The sequence below is a fragment of the Sinocyclocheilus rhinocerous genome, unplaced genomic scaffold, assembly GCF_001515625.1.
Source record: "Sinocyclocheilus rhinocerous isolate Xijiao unplaced genomic scaffold, SAMN03320098_v1.1 scaffold2971, whole genome shotgun sequence".
Taxonomy (NCBI): Eukaryota; Metazoa; Chordata; class Actinopteri; order Cypriniformes; family Cyprinidae; genus Sinocyclocheilus; species Sinocyclocheilus rhinocerous.
Genome location: NW_015641449.1, coordinates 329450 through 343241, shown reverse-complemented (window position 1 = coordinate 343241; position 13792 = coordinate 329450).

Sequence of the window (13792 nt, the reverse complement as noted above, 5' to 3'; positions counted from 1 at the left end):
TAACTTGCAAGTGCCATACCACTGTTTCATCAAACCCACTTTCATGCAATCTGTGTTCTTCCAACTTTATTTTGTAGTAAGTAACAAATATGCTTCAGGAAATGTATCGGATTAAAAGTATACATTTTAATTAGGAAGTGAAAAGTGAAAGTTGACAGAAACATAAAAACTCAAGTAACGTACAAATTCGCCCAAAAAATACTAAAATACTGTAACGAAGTATTATTACTTTGTGACATTAAACCATTGGTGAAGGGTTACAAAGTGATTTCAAAGTCTCTTGGAACCACAGTGAGAGCCGTTATCTTAAAATGGAAAAACCTGGCACAGTAGCGAACTTTACTAGAAGTGATTGACCTTCCAAAATTCCTCCAAGAACACAGCAATGATTCATCCAGGATGGTGCCACAGACCCAAGGACAACATCAAAGGGACTACAGGCCTCTTCTGTATCAATAAAGTTGAATGTTCATGACTCTACTATTCCAAATACACTGGACAAAAATTACATCCATGCAAGAGTGGTGAGGCAAAAACCACTGCTAACATAAAAGAACATCTGAATTTTACCAAAACACACCTTGGTGATCATCAAACCTTTTGGTATAATGTTTTGTGGACTGTTTAATCAAAAGAGTAACTGTTTGGAAGACAGGGGTTACATCTGGTGTAAACCTAACATGGAATTCCACAAAATACCTGCATGGTGGTGGCAGTGTGCTGGTGTGCGGATGTTTTGTTGCTTCAGGACCTGGCATCGCAAGACAATCCAAAGCAAGTAAGTACACTTCTGAAAGGCAAAAGTGAAGTTTTGGATGATCTAATCAAAGTCCTGACTTATGCCCAATTGAGATGCTGTGGTAGGAATTTAACCGGGCCTCAGACATGTCTGAACTAATGCAGACATGTAAGCCACAATTCCACCACAGCACTGTGAACAAGTGATATCCAGTTATCAGAAGCACTTGGTTGCAGTTATTGCTGCTAAAGGTGCCACAACCATATTTGAAGTTTAAGGGGGCAGTTAGTTTTTCACATGGGTGATGGATGTTCTTGGAAAACATTTTTTCTTGCTTCAGTAGAAATAAATGTTGTATGTGTCAGGAAAGATAAACAGATGTAAAGTGAATCCAGCAAAGCTTTATTTGGGAATACAGGGTGAACACAGAATGAACGGGTGAGTAGAAGTGCACAGTCTTGAATATGGAGAGTGATGATGATGGTAACATTCTCTTTGGTCTTACAGAAATGGAAAATGATGGAAACCGGATAACACAGCCCTCAGCAGCAGGAACAACAGGTAAGTAAATAGCAGGTAAATAGCTGAAGACCTCCAAGGTAGAGCCGAAGACCACCATGTCCGAGCAGGCGACGCAAACCCCAGGCAGATCATTTGGCTCGAGATCACTGGAAGTATATGCTGGCTTGGAACCACCTCTGTGATTGTATCAGAATAGACCGGGAACTCAGGCTCAACCTCCTTGGACACTTCTAAGCAGACAGAAAATGATCCTTGTGTCCGCAACTAGACAGATAAGAAACTCAGAAATGGCCTCCCTGGTCGTATGGAAACTCTTCTATATAAACATCTTCTATATAAGCAGGATAGCAGTGTGCAGCCCAATCACACATTATGGCCACCGCCGTAACAGGGAGAGCAATCAGTGATAGGAGGCTCTCTGACTCTTCCAGGCTTTGAACTATCTGGCCAGGTACTGGCATGATGGTCATGAGATCAAGAGATTCAGGGATAATATTCAAGAGGGCAGGAGACTTTGACTTGGTGGCCATGGTGGCCAAGTACTGTGTTGAGCTCTGGGACAAGATAAAACAGTGGGCTGAGCTCTGGGATGAGAGCGGCCACTGGGCTGAGCTCTGGGAAGAGAGTGGGCACCGGGTTGAGGTCTGGGATGGACTCTTGGTTGAACTCTTAGAGGGACTCTTGGTCTGGAGGGAATTCTCGCAGTTACTCATAGACTGGAGGGAAGTTTATAACAAACACACAGATTTGAATGGACTCTCGAACAGATTCCGTGGTTAGAGCGGGCTCTGGTGCAGACTAAGTGGCCGAAGTAGGCTTGTTACTGAACTCTGGGGCTAGAGCTGACTCATTACTGAACTCTGGGACTGAAGCGGACTCATTACTGAACTTTGGGACTGGAGTGAGCTCAGGGGTTGGAGCCATCACTGGACGCTGGTCAGGGGCTGGAGCCGACACTGGACGCTAGTCAGGGGCTGGAGCCGACACTGGGCTGGGCTCTGGGTCTGGAGTGGCATGGCGAGATCCCCCTAGGGACAGACGGTGACCGGGAATCTGTGTCTCGCCAGTGTCCACTCCACAAATGCGGCGAATTCCGTTCGAGGGCCATCTTCAGATGACGGTGCTCAGCACGCGGGGTTGAGGCTGGCTTCATAGAATGCGCAGAGTGTGTCGTCCGGGTAGGTGGTGAGATGGGCAATCGCCAGAAACAGTTTGGTATGACCCTCGAGCGAGTGCTCACCCTGCTCCAGCAGGAGGAGGAGGAATTCGGGCGAAGGAGGGGATCCATTAGGGAAACACACCGAAAACAAACGGAGGGGAAAACACGGAGGTAACTGTATGGGTCTGATATTCTGTCACGGTTGTACTACACTGATGCGCGAGGAACGAGGAGACACAGGAGAATTCGCAGTAAACACAGTCTTTAATCCTTCCAACACGCGGTATACAGGTTAGACAGAAACACATGTAGCACACGATGAACATTCAATATCTGACAAGGGAGAATGGCACAGGCTAGAACTTAAATACAAGGGATAATTGGGGAACACAGGTGACATCAATGGAACATAATCAAACTAAACGAGGACAGGAACTTGACCAAATAAGGAAACACAGGAAGGACTATGGGTACAAATGTCTGACAGATATACCAGTGCCCTCCACCTGTGTCTAATTTTGTATGGTCATGTATACTAAATTGTGTGTTGTCCTGTTAATGTTACTGCAAGTCTGAGCCTTGTCACAATCATTTCAATTCCCAGATCCCAGTGTAATTGTGCAAATGACAAATACATGCCCCTTGACTCTTGAAAGATGACGCATACATTTAATAAGATTAGAAAAAAAATGCCTTTATAAGTTAGATGGTGAGATGGCTCTCTCAGAATTTGTGTTGAAGACCATCAGTGGCATGTTGCTGATGGTGTTTTAATTGTTTCATTTATATGCTATAATTCATGGAGTTATTGAACCGTTCATAAATTATATGTATATTTTAAATCTCTGCATATGTAGATATATCACTTTGACTGAGATTTGTCATTATTGCCATTGCTTTTATACCAATATTTAACTAAGTGTTAGAATTAACATTGGACGTTTGATTTAGCATTTTACATTATATCATTTAAAAAATAATTGCTCTAGGTAAGGGATCTACTTCAGTAGAGGGGCAAGGTATTACCTTTCATGATTTTCAACTTTATCTTAAATAAACTACATTATCAAATGTGTATTTATTTTCCTTTCATAACATATTAGATGTACTGTTATCATGTACATGTCAAACTCATCAATACCTTTATAAATTTAGCAGTAAATACTATTTTTAAGGAGGGTATCTTTCCCCATCTACCTTATTTTAGGATATTTTTTTTTTAAACGTCTAGCAGCATGAAGTAAACTATTCTAGCAAATGTAGTCTCTTTAAATCTGATTTCCTGGAAATACATGAAATACAATCAGGATTCTGCATTAAAAATGACTTTGGATCTTTGCTTTGGATTTTCCACTTTACAAAAAGTCAGTCGAGAAAGTTGAACGGGGTAATGGAGCAGGTAAGATTGTGGCAGCTATTTTTTGCTTTTATTTAAGATTTACTTCAGAATAAGAAGTCATGCAAGCTCACAGTGGAGTAATGATTGCAGTGGGACTGATCAAAGACAAAGTCAGCAGCTTCTTGCATCTGGTTAAATCACATCTTCTCTACTCTCTTCAGAGCTTTCAGACTGGTCAGCACCAAGGAGATCTATAATACCTGGAGAAAACTTAGAATTCAATTCCAATTCACAGCCTGCAAAAGTGCAAAACACTCATCCCACCATCATTGCTGGTAAGCACTCACTTCCAGGACCATTATTTTTTAAGCTAATGACTCCAGCCATAAGTGCCATGTGACTAATTATTCTGAAGCCTCAGCAAAAAGGAAATCTTCCTATATAATCCTGGCTGAGAACCACTCTGGGTGTTTGGCTAGTATAGTATAGTGCAGAGTGGACAGGAAGCAAAGTCGAAAAGAGATCGGAAAGGACCACAAGCCAGGATTAGAACTCAGTTGCCCAAAGTGCAAATATGTCACTGTGCCACTTAAAACTGCTAAGTGTTTAAATGCTGCACATATGGCTCTGGCAAGAATCAATGTATTGTAATGTAATTACATAAATGTGGTTTAAATGTTTCTTGCCAATGTTTCCTTTGATCAGACTACTGTAGATAAGGGGTGTCCAATCCTGCTCCTGGAGGGCCGCTGTCCTGCAGAGTTTAGCTCCAACCCCAATTAAACACACCTGAACCAGCTAATCAAGTCTTACCAGGCATACTAGAAACATCCAGGCCGGTGTGTTGAGGCAAGTTGGAGCTAAACTTTGCAGGACAGTGTCCCTCCAGGACAGCCCTGGACTAGATCTTCAATAGAGAAACAGGCATTTTGTCAGCACAGTAGTGCAATTACAGTAGTTACTGCACAAACTGCAAGTCATAGGCCTGGTTTCACAGACAGGGCTTAGACTAAGCCGGTATTAGGCCATAGTTCAATTAGGACATTTAAGTAATTTTTATTAAGATGCCTTAGAAAAAAAACATTACTGGTGTGAATCTTGAGACAAAACAAGGCCACTGACATATTTTAAGATCAATCAGTGCAAGTTTCTTTCAGCTGAAACGGCTCAGATTTACATTTTAGTCTGGGACTAGGCTTAAGCCTTCTCTGTGAAACTGGGGGAAAGTATATTAAACAATTAATATTTTATTACGAAAGAGATAACTAAGCATTCGTCCATAAACATATGTCTGCATTACAGAAAAAAGAGGAGAAGATCTATTCTGCATAGCAAGCCTATTTCAAACTATTTCAGGTCTTATCATCTCACAAGGAGAAGCAAGATAAGTGCTTATGTCCAATGGCAGCAAATTAGCTGTGCATGCCCCGCAATGCAACCCAAACTCCCACCCTCACCCACATCTACTGAAGCCAATTACTGCAGACACATACATTTAATGGATTATTCATTTTCAATTTTTCTCATGCGTAACACTTGAGGTCTGAAGGAATTACGCAAAAATTTAAATTGAACAACTGTATGCAGATGCGGCACAAGAATGATAACTACCATTCAGTGCATTCAATTCCAATCTTCCACAGACAGAGTGGTCACGAAAGCCATTATGTCTTTTCCAATGCTGTTATTCTATTAATAACAGATTGTATTGAGAAGATGGAGTTTCGGGACATTAAAAAATGGTGAATGTTACATGTTTATTATACATGTTTATTACTGTTTATTATATTTTTATTTATTGTTGTATTTAGTGTGTTTATTTAATGTGTCCGACACTATAAAAAGTACAAAAAACAATTCAGTGCATTCAATTCCAATCTTCCACAGACAGAGTGGTCATGAAAGCCATTATGTCTTTTCCAATGCTGTTATTCTATTAATAACAGATTGTATTGAGAAGATGGAGTTTCGGGACATTAAAACATGGTGAATGTTACATGTTTATTATACATGTTTATTACTGTTTATTATATTTTTATTTATTGTTGTATTTAGTGTGTTTATTTAATGTGTCCAACACTATAAAAAGTACAAAAAACAATTCATTTTATAATTTACAGTGGAAATATGTAAAATAATACTCCCAGAATGCCCTGTGTGACACTTCACATTTTATGATATTTAATTTAAATAAATGTATTTCTGTCACAAATCCGGATAATGGACTTTGCCATCAGAGGTCACTCTTCCATTTTTATGACTCTCTCACTACACCGACTTTCATATGTCACCCCGGACTACATTTCCCAGCAGCCATTTCACTAATCTCACGTTCACCTGAAACCAATCACACACACACTATATAACACCCACTCAGATCCTGTTCAAACTGCCGAGTATTGTTTAAGCATTTATGCTGTTTAGTGTTGCTACTTTACGGAGCTAATTCCTTGTCCTTGTTTAAGTTTCTAGTTCTAGTTTCCTTAGTCTAGTCAAAGTCTTGCCTTGCCTGTTTTCTGATCTTCTGCCTGTGTATCTTGGATTAACCCTTTGCCTTGCTGTTTCGGACTGTGTTTGCACCTCGCCTGGACTATTGCTCATTTTATTGGATTACCCCTCTTGTTGAGCCCTTTGGATTATGTTCGCTGTTGATCAACCTATACCTGTTTATCAGATTACTATTGTGTCTTGCCCTCAATATACCTGTTGCCATTGTCTGACCCTTGCCTGTTTCTGACCATTCTAATGAATAAAGCTTTGCAAATGGATTTGCACGTCTCTCGTCCCTGTCACCTCATTAGAGTTTCTTATTCGTTTTTATTATAAGTTATGTACATATTAGGGTTTTAAGTTAAATCTTATGTTGTTTAATTAATATTAATTGAATAATTTTTTTGTCGTGTGTTACCATGATGGTGTTTTGTATTTGAGTGTATGACATTGTGAACCTTCTAAATATTAGTATAACTTTGATTCATGTAGTTTTTTTCTTTCTGTATCACCTGAGTAATTACAATTCTTTCTTTCTTTCTCTTTCTTTCTTTCCTTTTTTTATTTTTTAACAGCTGCTGTATGTGAATATAGCAACAGAAATTCATTTAGAGCTTAAAAATAATTAGCATTTTTGCATAAGATTTGCAGAATTTTGTTAACTGGTTAAGCCGATTCATTGATACCATCCAACTCAAAACAATGATTCATTCACTAATAATTATCTGCTAACGCTTGAATCACCAGCAATGCTCTGTTAGTTCTACTTTGTGTGAACTTCTTATCTCGAGAGTAATTCTTCTGTGTGACACAATATACTGTATATACTGTATATATATGTAACCCCTCTCCCCCGGGTCCTCACCGCCACACCTCGTTCTCGCTCCGAGTGAGTCTCGAACCCGGGTCTCCGGCATGGGAGGCGGACGCACTAACAAGGAGGCTAAAGACTACAGCCTCTAGCGCGTCTCTTGAGATCAGGGGAGTGAGGTTTACCTGCACAGCACCTACTCGCTGGCCTCCGTTATATATATATATATATATACTGTATATACACACACACACATATCTTTCTTTCTCAGAAAGTGCAGCTGTCAGCTATTGCTAGTTAGCAGCCTATTGAAAAAAAAAAATTATGAAACCCACAAGTTGTTTTATTCCTCATTCTGAGAGTGTTTTCTTGCTCATGATATACTTTGGGGAATAATGATAGTTTTCAGAGTTGTTATCCCACTCATTCTGTAATGTTAGACTGATCTACTACCCAACTATTTTGAACACAGGTGAGCTAAGCATGAGAGGGGGCAATTAAGGAAATAATGCTTTGACAGTATGTGGATCCACATACAATGTATTCTAATTAATGCGAACTGCCTCATCAGAGAAGGTTAAATTAACATGACTGATGTTCAAATTGCCCAAGGGTTTGCAGGAGTTTTTATGTAAAACAATATAAATTAAATGAGGAATACAAAGAAACAGAAGGCTCAGGTTACATAAGCATTTTCTACAACTGAGTTTGACTACAACATTGCTTCCTCAGCTGTCAGGTGTCCTGTGCCGATAGGACCTCAGTTAAGTTGCTCTGCCTGACTGGCTGCAGAGCTTTATGGCATTGTGACAAAAGGCGCAACATAATTATTGTCCATTACCCAGGCGACCGTGACTGAAAGGGAGCGCACCAATGTGGCCCCCTTGATGGATGTGATTCTGCATGCAAATGCATTCAGCTTTCCCGGTTCATGTCACACCTTATGCATTCAGTCTGGGTGATTCTTTCTTCCTGCCAGGGTTAAGACACATTCCTCCACTTTTACGGAGGAGTGCAAGGGCAGTAAATGTCATAATTCGAAGCTTTACTGCGTACTGCACAGAGATTACCAGGTTTCATTCATATGTAAATAATCAGTGAAATGATATGATTAATAATATCTCAGATTGTGTGGTTTGTCAAAGAGAGGTGTGCTATATTTCTCTAAATGATCAAATGTTTACCGGGCAGACATAAATATCACACAAATAAATCCCATAGGATAAGCCGCAACAGAACTGCTGTGCGTCTCTGAGCAACACACAGACGTGTTACTGAATGAATCTGTGATATTAATGAATCGAGTGAGTCAATGATTCAATGACCCATTTGTAAAGTCACTTGTTTCATCCCTCAACAAATTAGCTGTTTGAGTGAATCAGTTGAGTGAATTAATTAATGACTCACTCATTAAGACAGTGACCTGCCGCCACCTATAGGAAGTTTTAGTTTCATATTTAAAGTATAATTTCAGAGCCCGCAAACACAGAATTGAGTTCTTTTTTTTTGGGTGAACATAAACAATTGATAAAGATGTGTATATTGTAGGGGTGTAACGGTACACAAACATGACGGTTCGGTACGTACCTCAGTTTTGACGTCACGGTTCGGTACGGTTTCGGTACAGCAGGGGGAAAATTAAACATATATTTTTTTTTATTAAAAAGTGGTTTACTGGTCAAATTGCTCTTTCTTTAAATAAATTAAATTAGAATTAAAATTTTCTTAGGGATAAAAATCTACCTCAGCTTATGCTCTAAGGGAGCCCTTTTATGTTACTAATAAGGTTACAATTAACAACATAGCCCAAACTTAAATTAAATTACTATTTATTTTTAAACATAATAATCAACACTCAACTTTAAAAAAAATTATGCAAACATGTACATTGCACATAATGCAGTTTTTGAAATAACTTCTAAATTATAAAAAATATTTTTGTTGTTGAAATATAGCCTATTAATTTACACAGTGGCCCTCATAACTTGTTTCCTAACAGATTTATTTAAACAGTCTAATATTTCGCGAAATGCTATTCTTCTGCACTTAATTTCTCACGCACACTAACAAGCTGTGGACACTAATGACCTGCCTGAGGTAAATGCTGTGACATTTTATTTACAAGCTGTTTTATTGCCGTCTTTCTGCTGTTGAAACACTGATTGAGCGATTACATGAGGCATGAGATGCTCATTCATGTTTATTTCGGGTTAAATGTAGTAGTAAAGAGGAAGGGATGATCGCGCTCCACGCTGCCGTTTGAATGGAGGCGTTTATATGCGATCTGTCGCCACATCAAAGAGCGCCAAAATGGCATTTGTTTGAATTTCCTGAAAAAAAGGACATAATTTGAAAGATGAGACTTTGTTTCTTATCAAAAGTAACAATATATCTGTAAGTTTCCAATGAAGTTCCACTTGTGCAGTGGTTAAAACAATGCTGTATTTGTTCGGTACACATGCGTACTGAACCGAAAGACCCGTACCGTTTTTTTTTAGTACGAATACATGTACCGTTACACCCCTAGTATATTGTATACCAGATCCATGCATCGTGTCTTAAAGTGATTGTGCCTAATTTACTAGCTGCTGTAGGTTCCATGATGTTAATCAAAGAAAAAAAAGAGAGAGAGAGAGAGAGAGAATCACTCACTGCTCTTGATTGAATAACGTACTAGGTTACTAACGTAACCTCGGTTCCCTGAGAAATGGGAACGAGTACTGCATCGGTAGACGCTATGGGAAAAAGTCATTTTTTCTCAGATACTGAAGCCTTTTTTAATAATGCAGTGTAACTGCACGGCCATTGGTTCGTGCAGTAAAATAAAAACGAACCAATGGCAAGTCAATGGAGCTGCACGAGCCTATAGCCACAAAGCCCGCCAGAGCCCACCAATATGGGCGGGGCAATCTGGCTATATAAGCAGGCATGGGATCCTCAGGTTACTTCGACTGAAGCGACAACACTGAGTTGTGCAGCTCCATAGCATGGCTAGCAACGCAGTACTCATTCCCATATCTCAGGGCACTGAGGTTACATTAGTAACCAAGTATGTTCCCTTTTAATACTACACTCGTACTGCATTGCTAGACGCTATGGGAACCAGTAAAATCACGCTATAGAGAGGAACGACTGGTATGTGAACTTTCCTTAAGCACCCAAGGGGCTCAGAGGGATAGGTATAATAGGGTAAGCCCTACATGTGGCAAAACGGGCTAAACTAACAGAGGTCACGCCCGGCCTGGGTAATTGTTCCACGAAAAACTTGTACAGCATCATCACTTAAGGAGGGCCGAGAGCATACAAGAAGTAAAGCAATTCTGGCGAGTTTGAGCGTGTTATGGCCCAACCCTACACAGAGCTAATCCTGCCCTCTGGCAGGTGCGTGCCAACTATGCAGAAAGGACCCTAACCTGTAAGGCAGGGACGTACAGGTTGTAAAACCTAGTGAATGTGGACGGCGAGGCCCATCTGGCCACCACACAGATTTCTGCGATAGACAATGCTAGACCAAGCCCAAGAAGAGGCCACGCCTCTGGTGTAGTGGGCTCATACTCCAATGGGGCATTGCAGGCCCAAGGAAGAGTATGCTAGCGTTATAGCATCAACTATCCACCGGGAAAGTCTCTGCTTCGTGACCGGATTACCCTTGGTGCTGCCACCGAAGCAAACAAAGAGCTGTTCCGACTGCCTAAATGGGGCGGAGTGCTCAATGTAAATTATCAGTGCCCTGGCGGGGCAGAGTAAATACAACTCCTGGTCCTCCTCTGAGGGAGAAAGCTCAGAGAGTTTAATGACCTGTGCTCTGAGCAGAGTGGAGATGACTTTAGGTACATAACCATGCCTTGGCTTCAGGACAACATTAGAGTCACTGGGCCCAAACTCAAGGCAGCAAGGGCTCACAGAGAGCACCTGCAAGTCTCCCACTCGCCTGACCGATGCTAAAGCCAGTAGTAGAGCGGATTTCAGTGACAGGAGACGAAGGTCGGTGGACTGTAGCGTCTCAAAGGGAGGGCTCTTAAGAGCTCTCAGAACAGTGGGCAGATCCCATGTAGGGACGGTAAAGGGGCGAGGCGGGTTCAGCCTCCTGGACCCTTTCAGAAAGCGGACAACTAAGTTGTTCCTGCCCACCAATTGGCCAACTATAGGAGCATGAAAAGCTGCTATAGCCACTACATAGACCTTGAGACTGGAAGGGGAACGACCCTTATCCAACATCTCTTGGAGGAAGGACAATATCAACGATATGTCACAAGAAATTGGGTCTTTGCCACAGGCTGCACACCAGGTGGAGAAGACCGAACATTTAAGGGCATAGAGTTGACTCGTAGACGGGGCTCTAACCTGATAAATTGTATTTAAAATGCCCTCGGGAAGGTCTGCAGGCTCCCATCGAGAGGCCAGAAGTACAGAGCCCACAGCTCGGGCTGGGGGTGTCATAACATCCTGTTTGCTTGAGAGAGGACGTCCCGCCTCAGGGGAATGGGCCACGGGACTGCAACAAGCAGTCGAGACGGCTCAGAGAACCAATGTTGAATCTCCAGAGCGGGCCACTAGGAGACCCGTGTGTTCTCGCTCCCTGATTCGCCTGATTACCTGAGGGATCAGGGTGATCAGGGGAAAAGCATAAAGGAGAAGGTTGGGCCAGTGCGTCCCTTTCATTCGAAAAATAAGTTGGGCAATGAGAGTTGTCTTCTGAGGCAAAGAGGTCGACCTCTGCCTTCACAAAGATCTCCCAGATTCTCTGAACCATTTGCGGATGGAGCATCCACTCTTCTAAGGGGACGTTGCTCCGGGACAGCATGTCTGCTCCTTGGTTCAACTTCCCTGGCACATGCGTTGCTCTCAGCGAATGCAAACATGCATTGCTCTCAGCGAACGCAAGGTGAGCTGAGCCCATTCCAAGAGCCGCTCCACCAGAGTGAAGAGGCGCTTCGAGGAGAGCCCTCCCTGGCAATTTATATAGGACACCACTGTCATGCTGTCCAAGTGGACTAGAATGTGGTGACCCTTTTAGGTCTGGCAAGAAGGTGTGAAGGCCCCGGCACACTGCCAACACTTCCAGGCAGTTGATGTGTAGCCGACCTTCCTCTTTCAACCACGGGCCGAAAGCCAGTTTGCCATCGCACAGAGCTCCCCAAACCATGTTGGACACATCTATCGAGACAACCTTCCTTCTGCAGACCATTCCCTGTGCCACGTCCTGATTAATCCACTGAGGGTCTTTCCAAGGGGCCAGAGCTGCCATGTAGGTCTGGTCCACCTTGATATACAAGTGTCTGTGGCAGCAAGCGTGGAATGGAACTCGTGGTTTCAGCAGTACTGAAGGAGCCGCATATTATATAGCCAGATGGCCCCGCCCATATTGGCGGGCTCTGGCGGGCTTCGTAACCATAGTCTTGTGCAGCTCCGCTGACTCACCATTGGTTCATTTTTATTTTACTGCACGAACCAATGGCTCTGCAGTTACACTGCATTATCAAAAAAGGCTTCATTGTCGGAGAAAAAATTACTTTTTCCCATAGCGTCTAGTGACGCAGTACGAGTGTAGTATCCTATTTAGTCTATTTACACAATTTCAAACAGGGCTCACAAGTACAGCCTTCACCGGGCCCTGCATTCCTCAGTTACGGCCCTGTGTAAGAGTTTGGCATAAAATGCGATGCATAATTTAATATGGTTAGAAAAATGCCTGTACAAAGGTAAAATGTCCATGTGAATCAATTTAAGGCGGCAAATATTGCCACTTAAGGAAAAAGTTAATTTCTGTCAGTACTGTGAACTGACCACTAGGGCTGGGCGATATGACGATATTATCGTATATATCGATGATGTCTCGTAAGTATCGCGATGTCGATGTCAACAGTCAGGTAACAGACGATTATCGACATTATCGGGAAAAAATAGACAAATGATAAACCAAGTTGCAAAAAATATTTTACATAGCCCCATAGTCACCATACAGGTCTTTTTACATGCAATAATTAAATAATTTAGTAGGAGGGTTGGGAATCGAAAATCTATTCCAATTTCGGAAATCAGATCAGATGCGTAAGGTCAGGAATCAAATTACTTTTTATAAAGTTACATTTCAATTCTTCTTCTCGATTTCTGTATGAGCATTTATTGTGATTTCAAAAGATTCAACTGCAAGAAGACAAAATAGAACTCACTTCTGCACTCGCGCACTGTTTTTTTTGTGCTGCGCAGACACATACAAAGCACACGCTCAAAAGCCGCCTCTTATATAAGCGAACACTGGACTGAGCTCTCTTTCTCGCATTCTTACATATTCGAATGGACAAATACACACAGAATTATATAAAAATATCCCATAAATACAATCGGTAGAAAGAAAACAAGGGTGTATTGGATCCGTGCATTGACAGCAGCCGCTGCCGCCAGTCATTAATATTAATCAAAGAACAAAAGAAAAGAAACTCACTGATCTTGACTGAATCACTTATGTAACCTCAGTTTATATTTTATTTGCTTGTTAATCTGCGCTGACTACTGTAATGGCAACGTGCATCTGTGTAGGCCTATGCGATTATTTTGGAGATGCGTTCCAATATAATTTATCCTTATTTAGGGTATAGGCCTATTCTATTTTGATCTGCAGTTTAATAAAAGTTAAACAGAAAAAATACAAAAAGTAGCACTGCATGTGTTTCTGAATATTTATTTAAACAGACTGTATAATGATGAAAAACCACAAACATGACAGGTATA